At 47.7% G+C, this 25,005-nt stretch overlaps 1 protein-coding gene across 2 annotated transcripts in view; it reads left to right on the top strand.

Annotated features, from left to right (window-relative positions):
- IFT43 (intraflagellar transport 43) overlaps positions 1-25,005 on the top strand; it is a 308,109-nt gene that overhangs the window by 109,558 nt on the left and 173,546 nt on the right. The gene's annotated exons all lie outside the window — the stretch shown is intronic.

A 25,005-nucleotide genomic window follows, 5' to 3' on the forward strand; every position in this document is an offset into this window, starting at 1 on the left:
TGATGCATGGTGTTATGCATGTTGTGCCTCAGTTCTGGTTCCAGTGGAGTAACGAAAATTGAAGCCCCCACCGCCCCTGCAAGGTACATGGAGGGCCCCCCTCCTCACTCTATCAGGAGCTCTCCGGCCGAAGTGGTGTGCTGAGGGGGCCCCCTGGAGCTTGTGGGCCCCCTGCACTGAGGGGGCTGCGGTGGCTTGTGTTACGCCCCTGGTGGGTCTTTATTGTGCTGAACAAATTCAAATTAACGTTTCATAATATTACCCATAGCATGTTGCCCTGCTTTGATTGCCTCACTGCTTGTGTATCTGGTATCCTTACTTTTGTTTAGGCCCTGGTATCAGGCTAATCTAGCAGGTGTAGAGAGGCTTAGGCCTGACCCTGATCACGTGAGGTCAAAGACCTAACCAGTGACCTTATGGGGTGCACTAAGCATGCCCTTATAGTAGACAGAAGACTGCTGTCCTTATTATTTACCACATAAAGTGGTGGTGTTAGTGTACCATGCTTTGAGATTGATAGTGTGACTGGATCTTTGTATTTGAGCCTGTGAAGCGTTGAGTGCATTTTTATGCGGCACATGTGCAGTAGCAGGAATGTGTGTGTGCAGAAGTATTTGTACTGAAGCCAGTTGGATATATTATGGATTTCTCTGGTTTAGTATGGTACAAGACGGAGGATAAGGACTGCTTTCCCAGTCAGTCAAAGTGTAGTGTCTGCATTCCTGTGGCTATTGTTGAAGAATCCGACATTTACAAAACCACCCCAAAACGGTTCTGAAGCTTGAGTCTGTGGATCCATATTTCCTCTCCGGAAAATGTGAATAAAAGTGGGACCCCAACCATCCCGCTTTGTTTCAATTCCTTCATGATGAAGGAAAGGAGTGCTCTGCAGAGTGTTTGAAGAAAGGAATTACTGCACGACAAGGGCTGGTGTCTATCTTACAGCCAGTCTCCCAAAGGTTTGGGGACGGAACATGAAGTCTGCACTTCCTGTTGGAGGAACTGATGGTTGACCGATTCCCTAAAAGCCTACCTGCTTGTTGACAAAGGGAAGGAGCCTGCCTGACCAGGCAGGAGCAAAGACTATCCAGGTGCAGAAGCCCTGCCTGTTCTTTGTTGCAGGAATGGCCAGAGAACTCATTCTGCTGGAGTGAGAAGCCAGTATTGACCAGAAGTGATCTGAAGAGGGTGTTCTAGTCTCTTTACGGCTCCCTATGCGAACTGTAAAAAGTCTATGTGCTTCTGCACATCAGCCCAGTCAGTGCTGCAACTCCTCTGTGGCCTGAGTGACTGAGGCAAATCACCATGGGCCTCCACCTGCAGAGGGATCAATACGCCATGCTCACACCAGTTGAATGTGAAGGACTGAGAGACACTGAATTCCTACCTGAGCACCACCAGGGGTAAGAATGCAAGCAAATACGTGAACGTATTTCATGGTTGGCGTCTGGAGTACAACAATCTGCATGTGAACCTCAATCAAGCTCCTACCTTCTCTTGCTGGGGGCTAGCTTACTTTAGCTTCACCCGGTGGGAGATAGCATGGAGGAGATAAGGGGTGAAGCACCACGAGTGAGTCTTGCCAGGATCACTATCTGAATACTGGATTGAATTGTGTCGTTTAGATTAGAAAGTGCTTTATTATTCCAAAAAGACAAGCACTGGCTGGACATCGAAGTTCTTTTGGCTCTTGGTTGATTGTTGAGGTCTGAGCTCGTGACACCCCCTGACACCTCCCCACCTGAACCTGGGACTGCTTGCTCGCTCTCTATACTGTGGAAGTCAGTTGTGGGAAGGGTTGTACTTGGCGCCCTGCATTATGAGTGGACTAGACTCGCTATAATCGAGTCGAAGCACTGCAGGTTATTGTGGTAACAGTCGCTGGCTTTGTGCGGCATCAAGTGCCTAGAAACATTTTTGTGATATATAGTGCTTCACCATATCAGAGATGCAGATGGCGCTGCGAGAAACTTGGTTTTCGACCAGCCTGTAAAGTTAGGGCAATGTTGAACACATTCCAGGCTTCCAGACTGTTTGCTAATTTGCAGTGAATAAGAGATGATGTGCGCCCTTCGCTTGAGCACGGAAACAATCCGATTGTGGACGGGTCTTAGACACTAGGACAGTAGGAATGGTGATAGCCTCATGTTCTCTTGAGTCCGACTCCCAGACAGTCTATGACTAGCTGCAGTAGCAGTACCCCACACACAGTTTCACTCACGTCATAGCCGTTTCTGCGCCTAGGCTTGCTTACTGACACTAACGTTCTACAACAGGGCAGCCAGGGTCACCGTCACGGTCTCACACTGCATGATGACTCGTCACTTTATTTATTTATTTATTTATTTATGCGTTTTTGAGCGCGGACTTTACCCGAAGGCGAGCGCTTCACAATAGGAACAAAACTGATACATGAGGAGAACGCACTCACCTGACCTGAGGGCTGGGGGCCTGCTGGGCCTGGCGTCGCGAGGCGAGCTGGAGCGGATGGGCAGAAGGCAGACAGGGCAGCTGAGGGGGGGGGAGGGGGCAGCGAAAGCCTCAAGTCAAGGCTAGCCAGGTAGGGGACGGGGCCGGGCAATTTAAATGATATTTGCAAATAAAGGCCCCGCCGGTGATGGACTTTAGTTTGGACAGTCCTGAACTGAGCGTGGCTTTGTCTTCTCTTCTAACGTGCTTATTGCATGTGTCGTGATGAGCTCATCGCGCAATGCGCATGTGTTGTCCCTGCCCCCGACAAATGTAAATGAGGGCACCAGCCACCACCCCTGCCCCCGCGGTGCGCATACGCGTCCCGGAAGGCCGGGGCGGAAAGGAAAGTGAAAGTCAGGAGCAGGAGTGAGGAGTAAACAGAAGTGCGCGCCGCGCCCACCCACCCTATCCCGCCGCCATTGATCCACCCACCATTAAGACTACTAGCAGTAGTCACACACATAGTGTCACCCAGCCGGGGCCCGCCTACCCATTTGTATCAATTTCAGGGGCCCCGGCGGGGGCCCCGCACCATTCCTCAGGCTTAACTTCAAGAGGCAGAGCCGCTCAGCCGCTGCCAGCCTCACGCACGCGCCCCGGCCGGGGCCCCGCACCATTCCTGCTGCAGTGCTGCCAGGCTCACTCACGGGCCCCGGCCGGGGCCCTGGCACGCACCATTCCTGCTGCCAGCCTCACGGGCCCCGGCCGGGGCCCCGCACCATTCCTGCTGCCAGCCTCATGGGCCCCGGCTGGGGCCCCACAACATTCAGAGCCGCTGCCAGCCTCACGGGCACCAGCCGGGGCCTCGCACCATTCCTGCTCATCATGGCATGGGCCCCGGCCGGGGCCCCGCACCATTCCTGCTGCCACCTGCCTCACTGGCCCCGGCCGGGACCGTCCATAATTTTAAAATCAATCATGATTCATGATACATCATGTATTACAGTGAGGGGCCCGGGTGGCGCCCCCTGGAGCGCAGGGCCCCCCCACATCACGGGGGCTGCGGGGGCTTGTGTTACGCCCCTGTCTGGTTCTCGTAGTGGGATGTTATTCGGAGTGTGCTGTATGTGGTGACCCAGTGTGCTAATCCTTGGTATTCCTTATGTATGGTCCAAGTTTGGGCTCACGGAGGGTTCCTAGTCTTTGTGTATGGCAGTCTGGGTCCAAGTGTGCTCTGACTCACTGAGTTTGTATTTTATTTCTGCTGCATGTCTTACCTAAATGGGGGATGCTGGGGTGGAGTATAATCCTTAGTGTGCTACATGTTTCTCTGTGTGTGCCCTTGGTGTGGATTGTGATCCTTAATGTGCTGTTTGTTGGGCCTGAGTTACCAGGTGTTGGACTTCAGTATGAGTGACTGTGGGATGTTGTTCTTGCTATGCCTCATGCGAGGTCCAAGTTTGGGCTTTCGAGGTGGGTAATGATTCTTAATGTGTTGAATGTTTTGCCGGAGTGTTGACTGTTAGGATGGGCTGTCTTGTGGTATACGTAGTCCCCTAGGGTGCATGGCTCACACGGTGGATTAAGGTTCTTTGGTAAGTTCAGTGTGGGTTCAGATGGGGAATGACATGGTAGCCATGCAGGTGTTGCTCCTGTGTTAGGTCCTTGCTTGCAAAATGATTATTTTGTGTTGCATGCAGTGGTGGAACTTGGGCCCATGAGATTGAATTCTGAGGTTGTGCGTGTGGCACTCCTAGAAGGGTTTAAAATATAGTATGTGGTTCAAATGTTGTTACTTAGTGTGAGGTAGTGGTATAGAATACAATTCTGTTGTATTTCACATAGATATTGTCGACTCATATAATGCTCATATGATGCTATTCTTCTGTGTTGCGTGTGGCACCATGGACTTAATTGACTCAGGAATAAGGCAGGACTGAATGTAATGTACTACTTATTAAAGGAAGTGCTTTGTTTGGAGTAAATAAGTTCAGTAGTTTTTGAGAAACTAGCAGTGAAAACTTGTTTCAGTCTTGGCATGAAGAAGTTAAATTATAGAGCTATCTGCACATTAATCTGGGAAGGTCAGGAACCTTTTGGACCTCCCATGATGTGCCCAAAATTAAGAAAATATTCAAAATTGTTGAAATAGCTTTTTCTTCCGATGGACATTTTGTGTTCACAAATCTAAAGCCTGGATCGCCGACCCGAAAAATTGCCTGGCCAAAAGAGTGAAAAATCTATTGCAGCCGCCATTACGGGACTCTGGGGTTTCGGTACACACGTCCGAAAAAGTAAATTAAAATGAGCCAGAAGGGGGCAGGATTAGCTTTCTCTGACCTGGCTAAAGTGGGAGGAGAGGGTTCCAAAGCGGGTTGCAGCAGAAGGTGTACCAATTGTCGCTAAGGCTGTTTGATAGTCAGTCTGGAGAGCATCCCAGCTGTCTGCTAATGGGTACCTATGTGGGTCCTGTGTGTCTTCCCTATGCAATGAAACGTCCTCTGTCCAGGCCTACATTGAGAGTTCCCAAGCAGGGAACGCAGGAGACGTTGATGATCTCAACCCACGGGTAATCGAGTGATTCTGTCCAGTCTTCCTCATGCACAAACCTTTTCCTGATAGGGCTTGATGCTCTACTTTGTCTCCTGAGCTCGGAGGTGCAACACATATTTGTGTTTTCAATGGGGTTGGAGTGCCCACAGTCAATAAAGTAGGTGCAGTGCATTTCTGAATTTTGGAAAGCGACTAACAGCAAAATGCCAGTTTAGGATACCTGTCTTTGTTCACAAGTACCACTCTTGGACTGTGTGAAAATCAACAACAACCATATATTCTTTGCATTTACACATTCTAAAAATTCTGTTGTGGAGTGCCAGCTCTCCCATACCCTGATTGGCTAGCTGGAAGATTACGCTGGACATGACATTTGTCTAATATTAGCATTTTGTATCCGAAAACATAGTTATTTCCACTTGTCTTCCTAATAGTGTGTGTGTGTGTTTTTGTTGGTTTGTTTCTTTTGTGGGAATACCATATATATATGGGGTTTTCACTGGATGTAGGGTGCCCACAGGTGATAAACAATATAGGTGTAGCACAATTTTGGGCATTTGGAAAGCAGCTGCCAGCCAAATGTTGGTTTACAGTGCCTCTCTTTGTGTGACAGATATTACCCCAGAAAATATACCTGTCAAGACCTGACCCAAATCTGTGTTCCCGTATGCCTATTGAGAGTGGATTTATTAGCAATGGGTGTGGTTTACATGGATTTGATCAGGGATCCTGTTGGAAGGTGGTTTGTTGGTGATGGTAAGAATGCACCTACCACCAGTAACAAGGCTCCCAACACTGTACTGGGTCCTAAAAAGGGCCTCTATAAATTAGTCCCTTGGCAGCTGACAACGAGCAATAAGTCTTAATAATAAGTCTGGACAAGGTGACCACACCGACCTCGCTAGCGCTAGTCGCACTTCTCTGCCTGTCCTACCGGAGCTGATTTTAATTCCTCTGTTTTTGTATTTAAATTCTTATTTGTTCATTCTTACCTTGCTTTTAATTGCCGCGCCCCCCTCTGGCCTCATTCTTGCACCATAAAAAAAAAAACCCTGGGACCATCACCACCGCCTTTGGCGGGTCCGGGATCACGGGGCAACGGGGACTACTCGGACCGCCATTTTGGATTGGGCTGGGGCACTCTCGCGCACCCTCGCGAGATTTCGGCCTGCAGAGACTATTTCAGCCTTCCCTTGGCCGCGCAGCGGTAACGCACGGCGGGAGCGCCTTCACTGCGCCGGAGTCCAGCCAGAGTCCAGCCAGAGTCCAGCCAGAGTCCTGCCCGTCTGCGCTCGTCCGCGCTAGGACGGGCTTCGGGCTCTGGCACACTCTCCTTCCCGGTGAGTAAATCTATTTAATCATCATGATTCTGATATACTCATACGAAGAGTTGTATGCGCTTCGTGGCGCTCCTAATATTAACTGCTCCATCTACCCTTTTCCTCCTTGCAAGTTCAGCTGTACTTGCTGTGGCTTCTCCTTACGAACTCCTACTAAATGTAGAACCCTACAACATCAAGGTAGACGAAAGAGGCAAGCAAATTCTAGGACAGCTTCCACTCGCCCCCCTTTAAGATTCTGGAGTATCAATTGCAGATCTTTGCCACAACATAGATATAACATTCATGACTTTCTTGTTGAAAATCAACCTGATGCAATATTCCTGACTGAGACGTGGCTTCGGGATTGCTCAGGTCCAGATATTGCTGATGCAATTCCTTTCAACTATGCCATTCTTCGTCAGGATAGGGTCTCTGGCAGGGGTGGCGGAATTGCAATTGTCTACAGGAATGTTTACACTTGTAAACTGGTAGATGCCACTCAAAAAGATTGTGAATCGGCCCTATTTAAACTGACCATCACCCCCCAATTGACGTTGTCAGGACTATTGGTATATCGTCCCCCTGGGACTGCGAGCTCATGGATAACATCATTACCAGATTTTTTAGCTCCAGTACTGCTCAAAGCATCGAATTTTACGATCTTAGGAGACCTAAATATACATCTGGAAGACCATGAGTATCCTTACAGAAATCAGTTTCTCTCCATCTTGGAAGCTTTTAGTCTTCAACTTCAAAATACAGGCCCCACACATTGCGCTGGCCATCTATTAGACCCGATTCTGTCCAATCTTCCCTTAGACTGTTCTCGTGAAGCACTACAAATTGCCTGGTCCGACCATTTAGCCGTCCCTTTCTCGTTAGATATGGCTGAAACAGCAAAAAGACCTGAGGCGGGAACTGCTAGACCAGCTCGGAACTGGGGTAAGATCAACATGCTTGAACTCAATAATTTGTTGATCAAAACACTTCCGTGCACTGAACTACCAGTTGCTGCACTAAATTGTGCCACTGAACTTTGGCTAACTAATGCTGTCAATTTGGTGCTACCGATAACATCGAAGCTCGCTTCTTTACATCATCCCCCGGCTCCGTGGTACTCTGAACAACTTAAATGCCTCCGCTCACAATGTAAGACCTTGGAGCGTAAATGGAGACAAGGTTATTCCCCCTCACGCAAAATCATCTATCAAGAAGCCTTGAAAAAGTACCATAATAGCTGCAAAACTGCTAAAGCAGACTATACAAAAAAAACTGTGACTGATGCACGAAACTGCCCTAAGGTGCTATTCTCTGTTGTTAAAAAATTGACCGGTGCCAACTCCACTCCTCCCTCTCCGGCACTTGATGCCGCTCAGTGTCAATCCTTGGCAGATTACTTTACAAAGAAAGTTGATCTCATCTACGACCATTTCACCTCGCTCCCAGTGACTACCTCTATTGCCCCTGATATGGTCCAGGAACTGGCAAACACCGCCATTGATGCAGTAACTACTATTTGGCAGCCTTTAGATGCCACTTCCTTTGTTTTCTGCTTAAATAGTGTGCGATCGGGCTCCCCACGGGATGCTCTCCCAGTCAAAATATTAAATTAATTAGATCCCCTCACACACCCCATCATCATTAAACTATTAAACGCTTCTCTGAGCGAGGCCCATGTCCCCCAACCTTGGAAACACGCCATGGTCGTACCATTACTGAAAAAATTGGGTGCAGATCCCTCCAACTCTGCCAATTTTCGCCCAATATCACTTTTGCCTATCTTTTCGAAGATATTGGAGAGACATATCAATTCCCAGCTTTCCAAACTAGTCGAAAACACTGCCTTTCTCCATCCCTCGCAGTCGGGCTTTCGGCCTCGACACTCAACTGAGACAGCCCTCCTGGGAGTAACAGAGAGTCTTAGGCACGGTGTCGATCAGGGTAACACCATGGCGCTCATCCTGCTGGACTTGAGCGCAGCCTTCGACACCGTGTCGCATTCCATTCTTATTGACTCTCTGAAATCCCTAGGTGTGGCAGGCCAGGCCCTGGCCTGGGTAGTGTCGTTCCTTAGTGACCGAACTTTTCAAGTGTTTTCCCCCAAAGCCGCCTCCACCATTTGTCCATCTACCCGAGGCGTTCCCCAAGGTTCAATCCTTAGCCCTTTATTATTTAATATTTATGTTAAACCCTTGGCGACCATAGTTGAACAGGCTGGGCTAACCCTGTTCTCCTATGCAGATGACACCCAGATTATCTTCTCCCTATCAGGGAGAGACGAGAACAACACCTCCGCACTCAAGGCTGGCCTCATTCTTGTGGCCGACTGGATGCGGAGGAATTGTCTCAAGCTGAATGGGGAGAAGACCGAGGTGGTCATTCTGGGTCGGAACAAACATCTTTGGGGCCCCCATCACTGGCCCATTGAACTGGGCAATGCGCCTACGCCATCCACTGCAGTCCGTAACCTGGGCGTCATCATTGACGACAGGCTAAATATGAAGCAACAAGCTACTAAGGTGGCAGCCATTTGCTTCTCAACGCTGCGGTGGCTTCACAAGATTTTGTGGATGCTCCCCCTCTCCTCTCGCAGAACCGTAGTCCAGGCACTTGTAACATCACGCTTGGACTATGGCAATATTCTCTACCTGGGCGCAGACAAAGCCACCATACATCTGCTTCAGGTTGTACAAAATGCGGCTGCGCGCCTGTTAAAGAACGTCCCTAGACGCACTTCAGCTGCTGCCGCGTTGCGTGATCTTCATTGGCTGAGCGTTCCTGAACGTGTTAAATTCAAGGCACTCTGTTACATGTTCAAGGTCAAGCAGGCCCAGCTTATATCCAAGGGTTGGTAACTCCTTACACACCGTGCGCTCATTAAGGTCATCGGACACTGGCAATTTCACAGTGCCAAGATGTAAGTTGGCAAGAATGGGAGGCCGCTCCTTTTCTATTCTGGGCCCGAAATATTGGAACTCCCTCCCACTAGTACTAAAGTCAGAGACCAACTTACTCCGCTTCCGTAGGACTTTGAAGACTCTTTTGTTCACCAAGCGCAGTTAAGAGTTGGTTGTGGCCTCAAGTCAGGTGTTGCATTGTCCTTCTTCTATAGTCTGTCCCTGGCGCCGGGAAACCCACTGTGGGTAGCTGTGCGCGGTAAAAGCTTAAATAAATAAATAAAATAAATAAATTTAGGAGACAGGCATATAAAGCATTTAAAAATGCAAATAAAGTAAATAAATAAGACACAATACACAATAAAAAATCCACACCCATGTATAAAAACAGGAAGTATTTTTATCTTTAAAATGACACTAAATCAACCAAAATCCAAGATTGGGAACTGGAGATGTCAATTTTTACAGAAAAAACACTTTCTAGTGATTGGAAACCAATAGCGCCACTCTGGGACACATCTGGTCGTGCTTGACTGGGAGAAAGTCAAAGTTTCAGGCCGACCGTGATGGAGCCCTGTTCGAGTACACTAAGCGGGAGGCCCCAGTCTAAATGTTACCTTCACACTTACAAACTTTTCTGGAGCTTTTACTTCCGAGGGCCCTCGCTGCTCTTCACCAGGCCGGATTTGGTGAAGGTACGCCAACTTGACTTTCAGTGTGCTCCAAGTCAAATCCTGGAACTCTGACCTCCGCAGCTCTTCAGCAGGGGAAACCTGGAATCCGGGCCGGGTTGCAGTTGAAGGTGACTGGCTTGGCCTTCGCAGTTGGGTCAGTCACCTTATGGAGCTTTTTTCCAAAAGTTCCCAAAACTTTCCCAAACTTCTGGAGGTCCTTCCAGAAGGTCTCATTGTAGGTTCCAAGTATCCAAAACACAAATCGAAGGGTCTGGTATCTCCGAGATGATCCTTGTCAGGCCTGGACTACATTTCCCACAATGCACTTTGTCAAATCAATCCAGGAGGGGGACTCTGGCTGGAGAAGGGTCAGTTAACCTGCAGCTGCACGGAGTCCACTCCTCACTCCTAGAAGTAAGGCAAAGTCATCAGAGCTGTTGTACCAGAAAGTGCAGGAGGCGCAGTTTTCATCAGGCGGACCCTTGAGTGCAGATCAGAATTCCAGCAGGAGAGTCCTCCCGTTTCTTGTAGTTTCAGGTAACAGAACTGAGAGGCTATGCACCTTTCCCATATGTAATCTCAGCTTTTGGGCATCGAAAGGGTGACACCCCTGACCAATGAGATGCAGGGTGACACCCAGGCGCATGACCACTTCCTCCAAAGTGTGCATCTTCTTGTCCCAGAAAGCATTATTCTTCCAAAATCCATGATGGCTAAAATTTCAGCAGAGCAGTAAGTGCTAACTAAACCAACTCTCAGTGTGTGGCTCATTTCCAGAGGCCCCCCCCCCCACATCTGCAAATTCCTTCCTTAAGCCTGCTATCTGGCTGGGGCACAGGGGGCTGGGGGTAGGAAGGCCTGGCATTCCCTGCCACTCCTGTCCTCCTTTGAAGCCAATGCTTTGCGAAACCTCTCCCCTGACCTGGCATTCATATGTAGCTTCAGAGCTCTCTCCAGCAGATAGCATCTCCCCTGGATAGCCACTTATCACCTAATCAAGGCAGCCTTGCTAAGCCTGTTAGCACTAACCAATCAGGTAAGACTGCAGGAAGGATGGATTTTGGATTACAGACAAGAAAGTGTTATAACTCATTTTCTGTACAAGTTATGATAAATTCAACAAGAGCAATCTGTTGGATGTATCAATACCATTCTGTTAAGTCTTTGAATGATATTTATTCCTTTCCTAGCAATAGTTATGCATGCATAAAATATTGCAATTTTAGCCTATGGACCAAGTATCTACAACGGGAAGAGAAATAAAATGAGCAGTTTTCCCTCACCACGGTTTATGAAACATCTTTTACAGGGACCCTGCTTATAGTTACCTGACCCCGCCCCCCTCCCCCCCACACCTGGAACACCTAGGGGAGACCCTGGGGGAACCTGATAGGTAAAAATAATGTAGATTGTTACTTTTATTGTGTCCCTGCCACCAAAGTCGATTTTGCAGTTAATGTTCTTTTTAAAAGCAGTGCTGCAACTCAGGGCTGCTTTTAAAATGACCTCAGGCTCTCAGCAGTGCACGCATGCAAGTGCAAAAAAGGCTGCTGGCCTCTAAACTGATAGGCCCTATTATGTACTAGGGACATATAGGTCGTTTTCATCCCCTTGCTCTATTATGTACTAGGGACTTGTAGGGTAGGTCATGCCAAATAAGAGTGTACCTCAATGCATGTGTGTGTTTAACATAGCACTGGCCCTGGGCCTGACTAGCAGGGCTCAGGGCCCAGTCGGAATCAGCTACCATCAGTACCAGTCAGCACAAGAAATTGGAGGTGAACAGGCCAAAAGGGTGACTTTCTAACAGATCCAACCACTAAACTAAACCCCAGAGAATGTTTTTGATGGGAGAGATTCCATGCAGCAGTTTGCATTAATTGAGCGCAGGGTCATTTGGAGCCCAGGGGAATTACCGACCCCTGACATTTCTGAGCACTGGAGAGACAGGGGACTCCACAGTGACTAGACAGACAGAGAAATCCTTTGTGATGTGGCTTGCATGAACTCCAACACGTTGTATTACCCAGAATACCCTACAAATGTCTAAGTATGGCTAAAGAAAATCACAATTCTTTACTTTTCTATGACCGAAAACTCCATAACCTTAGGCAAATAGCATAAGTCCTACCATCCAATGTTCCAACATTTCCTCTTGGGACCCTCCCCCCCCAAAAAAAAACAGTACACCTTCCCAGTGTGCTTACCGTGACACTATTTTGACTTCACACAGTCGCTTCTTTAGTCTGTTCTTATCACTTACGATAAGGCCCAAACACATATGAGGTAATGTTTGTATTGGTTAGAAGTGTGAGCACCTTTGGTGGCTGTAGTTTTGATATTCCCTACAGATTTCTTAACTTTTCATCACAGAACTGTGAGCAAATGGTTTTTGTAACCAACGTTTGACCTGTAGAGGGAATTCTGGATAAGAAAAGGTGGAGGCATCCTAGTAAAGCACACCACTAAGGACTCCTGTTGGTATCTAGTGTTAAGAAATGTGTGGGATTGGTAGGTTTCACAAAAACAAATGTGCTCCATAGTGAGGAGCCGGACGCTGTTCAGGTTTTTTTTTTTTTTAAGTGAAGAAAAAATCCAAAATTGCATCTGAGAACCTCGCTAGGGTGCAGAAGTATCTTTTTCTGTGCACCAGCAAGGTGCCAGATGCTGTCTGGATTCTTTTTTTCTGAGGCTTTGGATTCCTGGTTGTGAACAGACGTGTGTGTGTGTGTGTCTGTGCCCAAGCAAGGAGCAAGGCCCTCTTTGGATTTTGTTTAGGCTAATTAAATCCCAAAATAGCAAACAGGCTCCTCACTGGTGTGCATGTGTTTGTGTGTATGCACCCTAGCAATGAGCTAAGTGCTATTTAGGTTTTTACTAAGGATGAAATAAACTGTAAACAGCGTCTGTCTCCCTGTTTCTGTTTTTAATTAGGCTAAAGAAAATCCAAATAGTGTCTGGCTCCTTGTTGGGCAAACACACATAGCTTGTTCTTCTCCCAATGCTTCTCTTTACAGAGGGATAATTCGGAGAGGAAGCAGCGTTTCTGAAAATGAATCAGGAACTATGGATTACAATCTCTTAACTCCTGGTTTGTTTCTTCTGTTAGTGGGGTGAGAGTAGTTGTGGGAAGGAGGGTAGAGGAGCTGAGCAGCTCCTCTCATAATGTTTCCCACCTCCCTCTCTCTTACCAACAGAAAAAGTGCTTTCGGATGGTGGGCATGTTAGGGTGAAGCTGAAGCTAGTAATAGCGACTTGTTACAACTTTTGCCCCCTCTCGACTGCAGCCTTCGCCATTTAGCCATTTTGGTCACTATGGGCTGAATGTTTGAGTTGGTATTTTTTCTTTCTATAGTTTGTCACTTGCAACCTTGTGGGATATTTCAAGCTAGGTTCTTATCTTTGGTGCCTATAGGGGCCACGTGCCTGGCACCTGCAATTGGCTTATATGGAAGGAAAGCATTTCATAGATCTTTCTGTAGCCATGGGTTTCTGATAGATACTTCTAGTCGCAGACTCCTCACCTTTTGAAAATTCCCCTGGTGTCAGATTGGATCCTGAAACTTTTCAGCAGCACAGAAGGTGGCGCCTTGTGGCACTGCACTGATGCTGTTCCGGAAATGAAGAATGGGTCTGTATAGGTGCCGCTCCTACATACTGACATCAATTCCTTTTTTTCTGTGCTTCCAGATGGAGATACCAGCGTCCTCTCATCTTTCTGAGACACCTTACCTCGATTTCCAAAATTCTAATGCACATGCACGGGATGTCACCCCTTTAACAATGATTTAAAGCCCTTTAGGGACTGTCGCAAACAGATGTCTGTGACGGATCCCCATCATGTGTGCCTGTGGTCAAAACATGACTCCAAGACCTACGCACAAGAAGTCAAAGTGGAGTTTGGCTACTTCGTGCCATTCTCATTTCTCTGAGCAAGCACGTGGGGGGAAGTCAACTGTGTTGCTCATGCTCTCGAAGTTGGCTGACTTCAGTGGCAGATTCTGCAGCTCGTTCCAGCACAACCAGAGTTTCTGGGGCCTTCAGGCATGCCCCTTCAGATTGAAGAGTTCCGCACAGTTGTGCTCCGGCTCTTCTGTTCCTTACTGATTCCCTCTAGCGCGCCTTAGGAGCCGATAGGCTTTCCACCTAGAATACCACTTCCAGGTTTGCCAGCTGCACCAGCCAGTCCATCAGAGCCCTCCTTACCACCAGCAGTTCCAACACTGCTTTCTGCACCAAAACCACGCCGAGCGCGGCTACTTCGCAGCTGACTTCGCTGCCCAAGGCGATGGCTCCGATTGTCCTTTCCGACTTGACGCCAGTCCAACTTCTACCAGAATTGCACCTAAATCCAACTGAGTTGCACTTTTCTGCCTTTGCTTTAACACATGGCAGGGATCATTCTTTGCTTTCCCTTTCTGGTACAGACTCTGATAACAATTGTGACCCGGGCAATGAGTTCGCTGAACTCTATCTGGATAACAGTTATGAGTATTTGCAGGAGGCCAGTGAGCTAGATACCGCCGTTCAGAAATCTCTTTTTTCTCCTCCTGGGCTTGCCATGAAAGAATCTGCATTCTACCTCATAGTCATGCACAGGTGGCTGAAGTCCTTGATCTCCAGCTGGCCACCCTGGGGTTAAAATCGAATGATCTGACTGAGGTCCTGCAGCCGGACCATACTTTTTCTGAGACCCTTCTGTCCTTTTAAGAGGCTCTGATGGACACCCTTTTGGGAACTGGGGCCAATGCCTGCTCTGGCCCACCTGTTAATAGACAAATTGCCAGACGACACCACCGTGCTCCGGGCGAACTGGCTTTCTTGTTCCAGCACCCTTCTCTGGAATCTCAATCAGCAGTTTCAATCCTAACACTTTTCCCAGCACTCCTCTTGATAGAGAATCGAAGCGAGTGGAGACATTCGGAAAGCACCTCGTTTTGTCCACTAGTTTGGTCCTGCATTCTACTAACACTTCTGGTTTCTTGGGCCATTATAGTCATGCCCTTTGGAATTCTGTGGGAAAAGTCCTCATTGGTATGCTGGAAGACCTTCACCCTGTCCTGTCTCAGGCGATTCAAGATGGTTGTGATGCGGTCAATTTCTCAATTTGTTGTAGATTAGACACCCCCGACTCCATCGGGCATGCAGTAGACTCCAGCTTTGCCATTCCCTGCCATGCGTGGCTGTGTTTCTGGTGATGTCCAGTCTTACCTGATAGACATGTCCTTTGATGGGACTCTCCTGTATGGGGACAAGGCTGACTCTGCAATTGAATGCTTCAAAGAGCGTAGGGGCACGGCTTGCTTACTGGGCCTTTTTGCACCTCCTCGCCAACTACATCAGTTCCAATGCTACTTTTTGGCTTTGACAGAGGTGTCCATTACTGCCAGCCTGTCCAACCCCCTCTCCAGTTTTGCAGGAGAGATAGAGGTGGTCACTGCCCCCACAACCAAGGTCCATGTGGTACTCACCCACCGCCCCACCTGCCAAACCTCTTTAGTGTACTCTTAAAGGGGTGGCAGCCACCTAATAGTATGCAAAATCCATTGATTCTATCCGGTTTTGCCAAACTATCACATCGGTCTGGGGTCCTACAAATTGTTCGCAAAGGCTATGCCTTACTATTCCCTTGTGTTCCCACTTCCCCATCCACGGCCCACCCAACGACTGACGAAAGACCACCTCTTAATTTTATGTCAGGAAGTGAAGCCCTTTTCACCAAAGAGGCTGTTGAGAGGGTGCCAGGCGTAGGGTGTTATTATTTTTCCCTCTACTTTATGGTGCCCAAGAAGGACAGAGGTCTTCAGCCTATTCTCGATCTGCTCCCTCTTAATGCCTTCTCCGGAAGAAATTCAAGATGCTTTTCCTGGCCCAGGTTTTGTCTGCTCTCCACTCTGAAGACTGGATGGTGGCGTTAGACTGGCAGGATGCCTATTTTCACATACCCATCCAGCCGGCCCATCTGTGCAACCAGCAGTTTGTGGTAGGAGGGAAGCATTTGCAGTTTGCTGTGCTCGCCTTTGGGCTCACCAGTGCCCCTTGGGTGTTCACAAAACTGATGGCAGTGGTGGAAATACACCTTCGATGTTGGAATGACAGTCTTCTCCTACCTCAACAACTGTCTGTTGAAGACAGGCTCGCCCTAGGCAGTCATCATCCACCTCCTGACCACGGTGAACCACCTGTCATCTTTGGGGTTCACTATCAACATGCCAAAGTCACACCTCGCTGCTTTTTGATGCTTCCCTTCATTCGAGCCATTCTGGGCATGGTTTGGTTTCATGCCTTTCCCCCAGGAAAGATTGTCCAGGACATTCAGGGTATGATACCGATTGTTCAGCCTCAACCCTGGATTTCAATGAGTTCAACTCTGAGGCTGCTGGTACTGATGGCCTCTTGCATCCTGCTGGCTGAGCACACTAGGTGGCATATGTGGGCTCTGCTGTAGGAGCTGTAGTCCCAAAGGGCAAAACATCAAGGGGACCTCTACAACCACGTTCCGATTCCGTAGGAGACTTCGAAAGACCTGCAGTGGTTGCTACTGGACTGCGAGTGGGTCAGTGGCAGACACCTCTCCTTTTCCCACCCAGAGCTGATAGTGGTGACCGATGCATCACTTCTGGGTTGGGACGGCCAACTAGATGAGGTGGAGATCAGAGGCCTCTGGCAGAGTTTTGGCTCCACATCACCCTTCTGGAGCTGAGGACTTGGTGGTGTTACTGTCCATTGAAGGTAGGTTGACACAGGTGCTCATGGACAACACGACTGCCATGTGTTACTGCAACAAACAGGACATGGTGATGTCATGGACCTTTTACCAGCACGTCTTGCGCCTCTGGAAATGGCAGGATCACCAAGAAAGTTTCCTGGTAATAAAGCACTTGACAGGATTGTTAAATGCCATGGCGGGAGCACAGACAGTGCCTTCGGATCACAAATGGCATCTATACCCAGAAGCAGGGCAAGATCTCTTTTGTGCATAGGGAGAACATTGGCTCGATATGTTCACCACTGCCGAAAATGCCCATTGACAGCACTTCTGCACAGTATAGTTTCCAAGACGTCTCTCGCACTGAGACGCATTACGTCTGGAGTGGATCTCGGGACTCCTGTATGCCTTTCTGCCCATACGACTCCTGCCCAGAGTTCTCAAGAAGATCACGACCGACCGGACCCAAGTCATTCTAGTGGCTCCAGGTTTGACACAGAAGGTATGGTATTCAGAACTCCTGGACTAGAGCATTTGTCCTCAAATCAGGCTCACTCCTACAGGAGGACCTACTGTCCAATCAGCAGGGCAAGGTTCTGCACCTGGGCCTTCGCTATGTCCACCTTCATGCTCAGAGATTGAGCGGTGACAGCTGAATTTCCGCCCCTGACTCCGGGAGCAGGTCTCCGCCCCTGAGTCCGGGAGCAGGTCTCCGCCCCTGAGTCCGGGAGCAGGTTTCCGTCTCAGAGTCCAGGAGAAGGTCTCCGTCCGGGACCAGGTCTCCGTCCCTGAGTCCGGGAGCAGGTCACCATCCCTGACTCCAGACTTAAGTCCTGATGCAGGTCACCGTTCCATCCCTGAGTCCTGGAGCATGCCCAAGAGTCTCGTTTATGGTCACCATGTCTTGAGTACAGTTCTCCCTCTGTCTAAGAGTTGTTCTCCAAGGTATGCCCAGATGTTGCTCCCTGGCTCGCTGTGCCACTGGATTCAAGTTAGCCTGGCTGATTTGGGGTGAAACTCTGAAATCTGTCCCAGGATGATTGTTTCTGGTCCAGGGGGGGCCTGGCCTGGCATTTTGGACTGGACTGTTCCCATGAGGAGCAGGGTGAAGACTGATTTGCGTATGACTGGTTTTGTACTGAGGTGGCATAGTGAGCAAAGAAATGATGGATTCAACCCAAATCTCTTGACTGGGGGTAAGTGGTTGAAATGTTTCAGCACTGCTTAAAGTGTATGCAGCACTTGTTTTTTGGCTTGAGAAGTGATTAATTTAAATGCTCGAAAAGTAGTATTTTAGTGCCTTCAAAATTCTCCCTTACCTGAGAAGTAAAATCTGGAAACTAGGAAGTGTGGATTGTGCCTGTCTTTATCCAAGTGCATTTGAATTGAGGAGCACCTCCTTGCCACTACAGCCTGGGCTTAAGGTCACATGGTTCTTATATATGTTTTCTATGGGTTGTTGCATCTGTTGCTATGATTAGTTGCTAGGACTAGTACTTCTGTAGGACTAAGGGCCTAGGGTTTGAGTTCTGGTTGGCTGTTTGGGCTAGGGTTCTGATTGGCTACCAAGGCTAGGGTTTCCTATTGGATTTAGGGATTAGGACTTTGATTGGCTGTTTGGGCTTGGGTTCTGATTGGCTACTAGGGCTAGGGTTTCCTATTGGACTTAGGGATTAGGGCTTTGATTGGCTGTTAGGGCTATCAATCAATCAATCATAGCATTTATATAGCGCGCTACTCACCCGGAGGGTCTCAAGGCACTTGGGGAGGGGGGGTCCGCTACTGATCGAACAGCCAGGTCTTGAGCTGCTTCCTGAAGGCGAGGTGGTCTTGAGTCAGGCGGAGGTGGGTCGGGCGGGAGTTCCACGTCTTGGCGGCGAGGTAGGAGAAGGATCTTCCTCCTGTGGTGGCTCTTCGGATGCGGGGGACGGCGGCGAGGGCGTGGTTGGTAGATCGAAGCTGGCGTGTGGGAGTGTAGAAGTTGAGGCGGCTGTTGAGGTATCTTGGTCCTTGGTTGTGTAGGGCTTTGTGTGCGTGGGTGAGGAACTGTGATTGGCTAATAAGGCCATGTCTCCCTTTGGCTCCAGGGTTTGAGGGTTAGGGTTCTGATTAGATAGGGTTAGGGCTAGGGTTCCATTGGCCAATAGGGCAATTTTAAGCATAGGGCTCAGGGCCTCTCGGCCCCAGCATCGAGGTTAAGGGCGGAGAGGACAAGGGCAGTTGCCTGTTTGGGCTGGGTGGAGGGGACAAGGGAAGTTGCCTATTTTGGCCTGTTCGTGTTGGGCCATGGGACAGAGATGCTGCCCAGTTTTCACTTACGAGCTACCACCTTAAGTCCTCCACATCTGCCAACATCCAAACATAATATCAGTAAAGGCATTCTACTTATGCACCACAAACAAACCTCATACAGATTTCAATGTGTATTGAACCACTACACAACCCCAGCACACCTACAAACAATTCTACCCCAACTACAATACTATGGCACCAGCATTCTCATACAAAACACAACTCTATCCTATACCACTAACACATCCACACACCACCAACACAAATTCAAAGCACTTTATACATAACTTTAATGCATCCCGACACAAACTCCCTGTTCAAACAAAACACCAGCTCTACCCTCTACCTGCTCCTAACAGATTCCCATTTAATTGTGACAAAACATATACTCAGCCTTCAATCAAATCAAATCAAATTGACTTTATTTCGGATATATTGCAATCCATAAAAGTACACACATTAAACAATTCATAATAAAACATCGCAATAATCACAAAGTCAATCTAAGTTACATACAACACAAATATTTCTTAAAAAGAGTGCATAGACAGAGTCAGAACAAGAAAAAGTGCAAGTGGGATCCATATACAGAAAAAAGTGCAATAGTGCTTTGAGCTGCAGTTAATGCACAGTTACTCATCCAAACATTTTCTTAATCTCATAGTCAATTTTAAAAATTCTAACACCTGGAGGACACTGTCAGAGTGCAGCAGCTGTAAATACATAAGGGCGGGTCTGATTTGGTTAAAATTTAATTTCTTTAAAAGAGTAACCAGATACCGCTTACGGGATATTCATAAAATGTACATAAAAATATAAAATGCAGCATATCCTGTGGAGACTTCCCGTCGCAGCCACAGGGAGCTGCAGATTTCTTAAAAATGTCCGACTTGGGTCTAATTAAAAGCTGATAAAAGATGTTAAACCTGAAGCGAGTCAGCAAAAATTTCTCATGGGGGGTGAAGGAGCATGTTAGATACATTTCCATGGAATCACAAGTTCTCAACATGATATACTTTCTAACATTAGGTTTCAAGAGCTCAACTTCATCTCTTAGAGCATTACGATTCAGGAAGAAAGCTCTCTTGATTGCTACAACATCACCCTTAACTATATCCCTCGAGTTATCAAACAAGTTCAGGCGGCCAAGCTTCAAAAATTGGGACTTCAAATATTTAAGCCAGGGTACACACATTGCATGATCAAGTGAAACTTGATCCTCCAATATCATGTGGGTTAGAGGGATTGCATCACTTAACCATAATTTTACCCAGCACAGCAGTGGTTTCAATCCAACAATGTCAGATAAATGCAGACAGCCAAGTTCTTCATGAGCAGCTAAATTCGGTGTGCTCCCAGGGACACACAACAGACGCTTAAAAAAATTATTTTCAACTATTTGTAGTTGTTCGCCATTTGTGTAGCCCCAAATCTCACTTCCGTATACTGCAGTGGCTATGGATTTAGCGTTATATAGTTTCATCATAGCCGCATTTGGCTTTTTTCCCAATTTAGAGGCAAAATTGAAGATGGAGGCATTTACCCTGGACATTTCCCCCTTCTTTTTGGCCAAATGTGGGGCCCAACAGAGCTTCGGATCAAATAAGACACCCAAGTAAGAAAACGTCTGGGTGATGGGTATCAGAACATCATTCAATTTAAAATTGAACTTCTTTTTAGGTTGACGGCCAACATGCATTATAAAGGATTTCGAATTGTTGACCGTAAGGTCCCTATCAGACATAAATTTATTAAATCCATTCAGAAGTGCCTGAAGACCTAATTCTGTTCGTGAAATTAAGACCGCATCGTCGGCATATAAAAGCAAAGGGATACCCCTCGCACCAGCTCTAGGACAATCAGATTTTATCTCTTGTAATTCAGCTTCCAGGTCATTTATATAAAAATTAAAAAGATAAGGGGCCATAATGCACCCCTGACGTACACCTTTATTAATAGGAAAACAACCCGTAGTTTCCCCAGTCGATGAAAACCTCACGTTGGCTCTTGTGTCATTGTGCAGATCCGCAAGGAACTCCACAATCCCCCCATCTATTCCCTTATCCTTCATGGTCTGCCACAGCCTCCCCCTGTTAACACAGTCAAAGGCTGAGGACAGATCCATGAAGGCAAGGTGAATTGCTCCCTTCTGTACGACAGTATATTTATTCAGAATAAGGAACAGGTTGAGACACTGAGTTATGGTAGAGCGCCCCTCACAAAAGCCATATTGGGAAATCGACAAGATGTTGTTTTCATTCGACCAACTTGTTAGGCGTTGAAGTATCACTCTCCCCATGATCTTAACCATTGAATCAATTAGGGATATTGGTCGATAGCAAAGTGCACTTCCCCTATCTCCCTTCTTGAATACTGGGACTATGGTTGAAAGTCCCCACGGTTCTGGACAACCCACTGTGGCCGCCGCATTAAATACGGCGACCAGAATGGGAGCCCAAAAAGCTGGATCAGATTTGTAAAGATCCGGGGGTATTCCGTCAGGACCTGGCGCTTTATTAGCAGTGAGGCCCATTATGGCTTCCAGGACCTCACTTTTATCAAAAATAATAGGGCTGTCCCTATCATAGGGTGCAACAGCCATGGATCCAGGAATTTCAGAATAATATAAACTTTTAAAATGGCCTTCCCATTCCTCTTTGGTTATACAGCAGACAATTCCATCTCCAGGGTCCTCGGTCAAAAAAGGTTTCTTAACCAAAGCCCAGAATTTGGTGCTGCTATTCAAGGTAGAGGGGTCAAGCAGTTCTTCCCAGGCCTCTTTCTTCAGTAACTCCTTACGAGAGATAGTAATAGCCTTATATTCCTTTCTACAGAGTTTTACAACCTCCCGATCCCTCGGGGAAGCTGACAAAGCAAGCCTCAGTTTGCGAGCAGCCACAGTGCAATCATGGCTAAACCATCTCGGTCCTACTTTAGCCTGGGTTTTATTGGGGACCGATAGAAACGCTGACACCTTCTCCAAAATATTTTGATAAGCCTCTAGAACCAATTTAGGTTCACCTCCCCCGTTAATACAAACGTTAATGTCCTCTGCACACCCTTCAGAGATGTTCTTATAGAGTATATCCGCAGAGACCATTGACCATTTTAACCGCCTCCTCCCATCTGTTGTGCCCAATCGACCTTGAACAGTACTTTTATGACCTTTTTTTACCCATGGACAGTTCAGACAGATTGTGACAGGGTTATGGTCACTGAATTCACTAGGAAGGATGCAAAAGGAATCTAAAAAAGTTTGCATAGTCCTCGAGACAAGTATATGGTCAATGAAGGTACCCCTTCCGTGCCCCTTGAAGGTAGGGGTATTAAAACGGTATGAAGGGTCCTTTAATGACATAGCCAGAGAGAGGTCAAAGCCATTCAGTAAGTCATTGCACATTTCCCCCTCATTAGTGTGCTCCATATGCAGGCAATCCGCACGAGCACAGGTCATTTCTGATAAACACTTGTGCAATGGATCTATACAAGGATGCAAATTAAAATCCCCCAAAATCATGAGGTTATGGCCCACTTTTTCCATAAAATTAGAGACAAAGGATTTAAGAACATAAATATGATTCCCACCCGCACTATCGGAAGCAGCATTATAAAAATTCACCAGGCCCACAAGAACATTACCTCCTGATAGAATTAGTCCCATAACCCCTGTGTGTTGTGCTTCAATTCTCTGTACTTCACATGGTATCAATATGGAAACAAAGATTACAAGACCCCCCTTGGGCCTTCCCCGCAATGAAGGCAAGGCTGGCACAAAGAAGGCCTTATACCCTTCTAAAAAGAGATTACAGCCCAGCTCCCAGGTCTCTTGCAAACAAATAATAGAAAATTGCTTGATGTAGGTAACCCAATTTACATCAGACATTTTGGCCGCAAGACCAGCAATATTCTGTTAACCCGGTGGGTAAAACCTCAGGATATCTTGCTGTCTGCAAGATATCCTGAGGTTTTACCCACCGGGTTAACAGAATTTATAGATTCACCTGAAGCCCTAGTCTCCTGAGCCGCAGGTGCCCCCAGTCAATCACACTGCTCAAGACCGGATAACATTTCAAATCTGTTCTGTATATTTATATTCGACCCATATTGATAGTGGCCAACACTCGGACTCCTGTTATGAATTCCAGTGGGCCCACCTGACCCACAGGGATTAGTGACATTATAAAGAAACTGAGACTCCTGCACAGGAGTATAAGGTTCAAACCCCAGCCTGGTTAAATTCTGTTGTGGTGGAGGTTTACACAAATGCGCATAAAAATAACCCAAGGGGCGTACACAAATACTGTTCATAGTATATACCAATGCAGACGCTCTCAAAAGGATAGTTGCCACGTGCTGGGGGTGCTTGAAATTTACGACTATACAGTCCCCTGTCCCAGTCTTTTTAGACGGCCCTACCCAATTTACACGTCTTACTGTCATAATTTGATCCGAATACGAGACAGGGAACCCACAGTTTTTGTTGAGCCATGACACGGTTTTATTTTTCAAAGAGGTTTGGGATTCGTCAAAAGGAGATGCGGGATGGGTGCCGCAAGGGGGCACATTAGTTAGTACTACCACAAACGGGGCACAATCTGGTGGTAAATTAAGATAGCGATTGTGCCTCCGGGGTCTGGGAGCTCTACTGTTTAGTTGCTTTGTAGATGGTTGCGGCAGAGCAGCTGCCACAGGGATATCCGGTCGAATAGAAGTTTCAGAGCCTGAGGCCACTGCAACGGCAACATTCCCCCTCGCCTTATTACATATATCATTACCATCGGCAACTTCTCTCCCTTTCCTCCCAGAGTGTACATTTCCACTAGATGTGACACTATTCTGTGTTGATAATAGACCGCCCAGCCTTGTCACTTCCTTGACTAGGTTATCTATTTTACTAGTTAGTGGTTTAATAAGCTCCTCCATTTTTATTGTCAAAGAGGCTTCTAAATTTTTTATAAGCGAAGCTAGAAAATCAGGAGTTATATTTACACCATTTCCATTACCATCGTTATTAGTGCCCGAGAATACAAAAGGGGTTGGTATTGCAGGGCTGATAGTTGCCTTACCATCCTTTTTTTTAGACTTATCTTGTTTCCCATTTACCCTTTGAGACAATGTTCTACAGGATCTTATTGCCCTGGTTTCGGGGTGGGTCTCATTTAACACACTAGTATCAGAACATGATAGCACCTGTGGGTCAGAATGAACCTCCACGTTTACTAAAATGGGCACTGGAGGGTCAATCGAAACGACATCAATCGAGTTAATTGCACAATCTTGTGTCAAGCTGATAGGGGAGTTTTCCAGTAATATTTCCCCTACCACAGTGCCTTTCCCCAGCGATGCACGTCTGTCATTATTAATCTGACTAACTTTCCTAACCAGGAAATTATCGAGAGTAGCAGGACCCACCAATACCTTATCATTTTTAGATTTCGACATGGTAAACACAGATGAAGTTAATATTTCCAGACAGGTACCCTTCTGTCAAAACACTCTATGTTATAATAAAAACAGCCTATAAAACACAAAACATAAAGTAATCGGATGTCTTACACGCTCCTGGCACAATAATGGTCCAAAAGGGGCAGTGTAAAGGTCCTGGCCCAGCCCAGTCTCCTCAGGCCTCTGAGGGCCACAGAGGGCCCGCCCTTTGCCCGGGCTTAGCCCCGGGCGCTCCCGCGCGCGTCCCGCGGGACGAGGAGGCGTGTTCTCCTTTATGCGCCTCCCGGCGCTGCCCTTCTGCGTGTGCGTCGTCCTGTAGCGCTGGGGCAGCTGGGGATTGTAGTCAGGGCGTCCCCCTGGCGGAGCCAAGCCCGGCCGAGAACACCACGGTGCAGGGAAATGCCGGCGGAGCCAAGCCCGGCCACAGGCACCACGGCGGAGCAAAGCCCGGCCGAGTGCAACAGCTGGTAACAGAAAAAAACGCCTCCCAACACACTCGAACGGCATGCTCTCCTTTATGCGCCTCCCGGCGCTGCCCTTCTGCGTGTGCGTCGTCCTGTAGCGCTGGGGCAGCTGGGGATTGTAGTCAGGGCGTCCCCCTGGCGGAGCCAAGCCCGGCCGAGAACACCACGGTGCAGGGAAATGCCGGCGGAGCCAAGCCCGGCCACAGGCACCACGGCGGAGCAAAGCCCGGCCGAGTG

Source organism: Lissotriton helveticus, chromosome 9 (genome assembly GCF_964261635.1).
Source record: "Lissotriton helveticus chromosome 9, aLisHel1.1, whole genome shotgun sequence".
NCBI classification, from domain to species: Eukaryota; Metazoa; Chordata; class Amphibia; order Caudata; family Salamandridae; genus Lissotriton; species Lissotriton helveticus.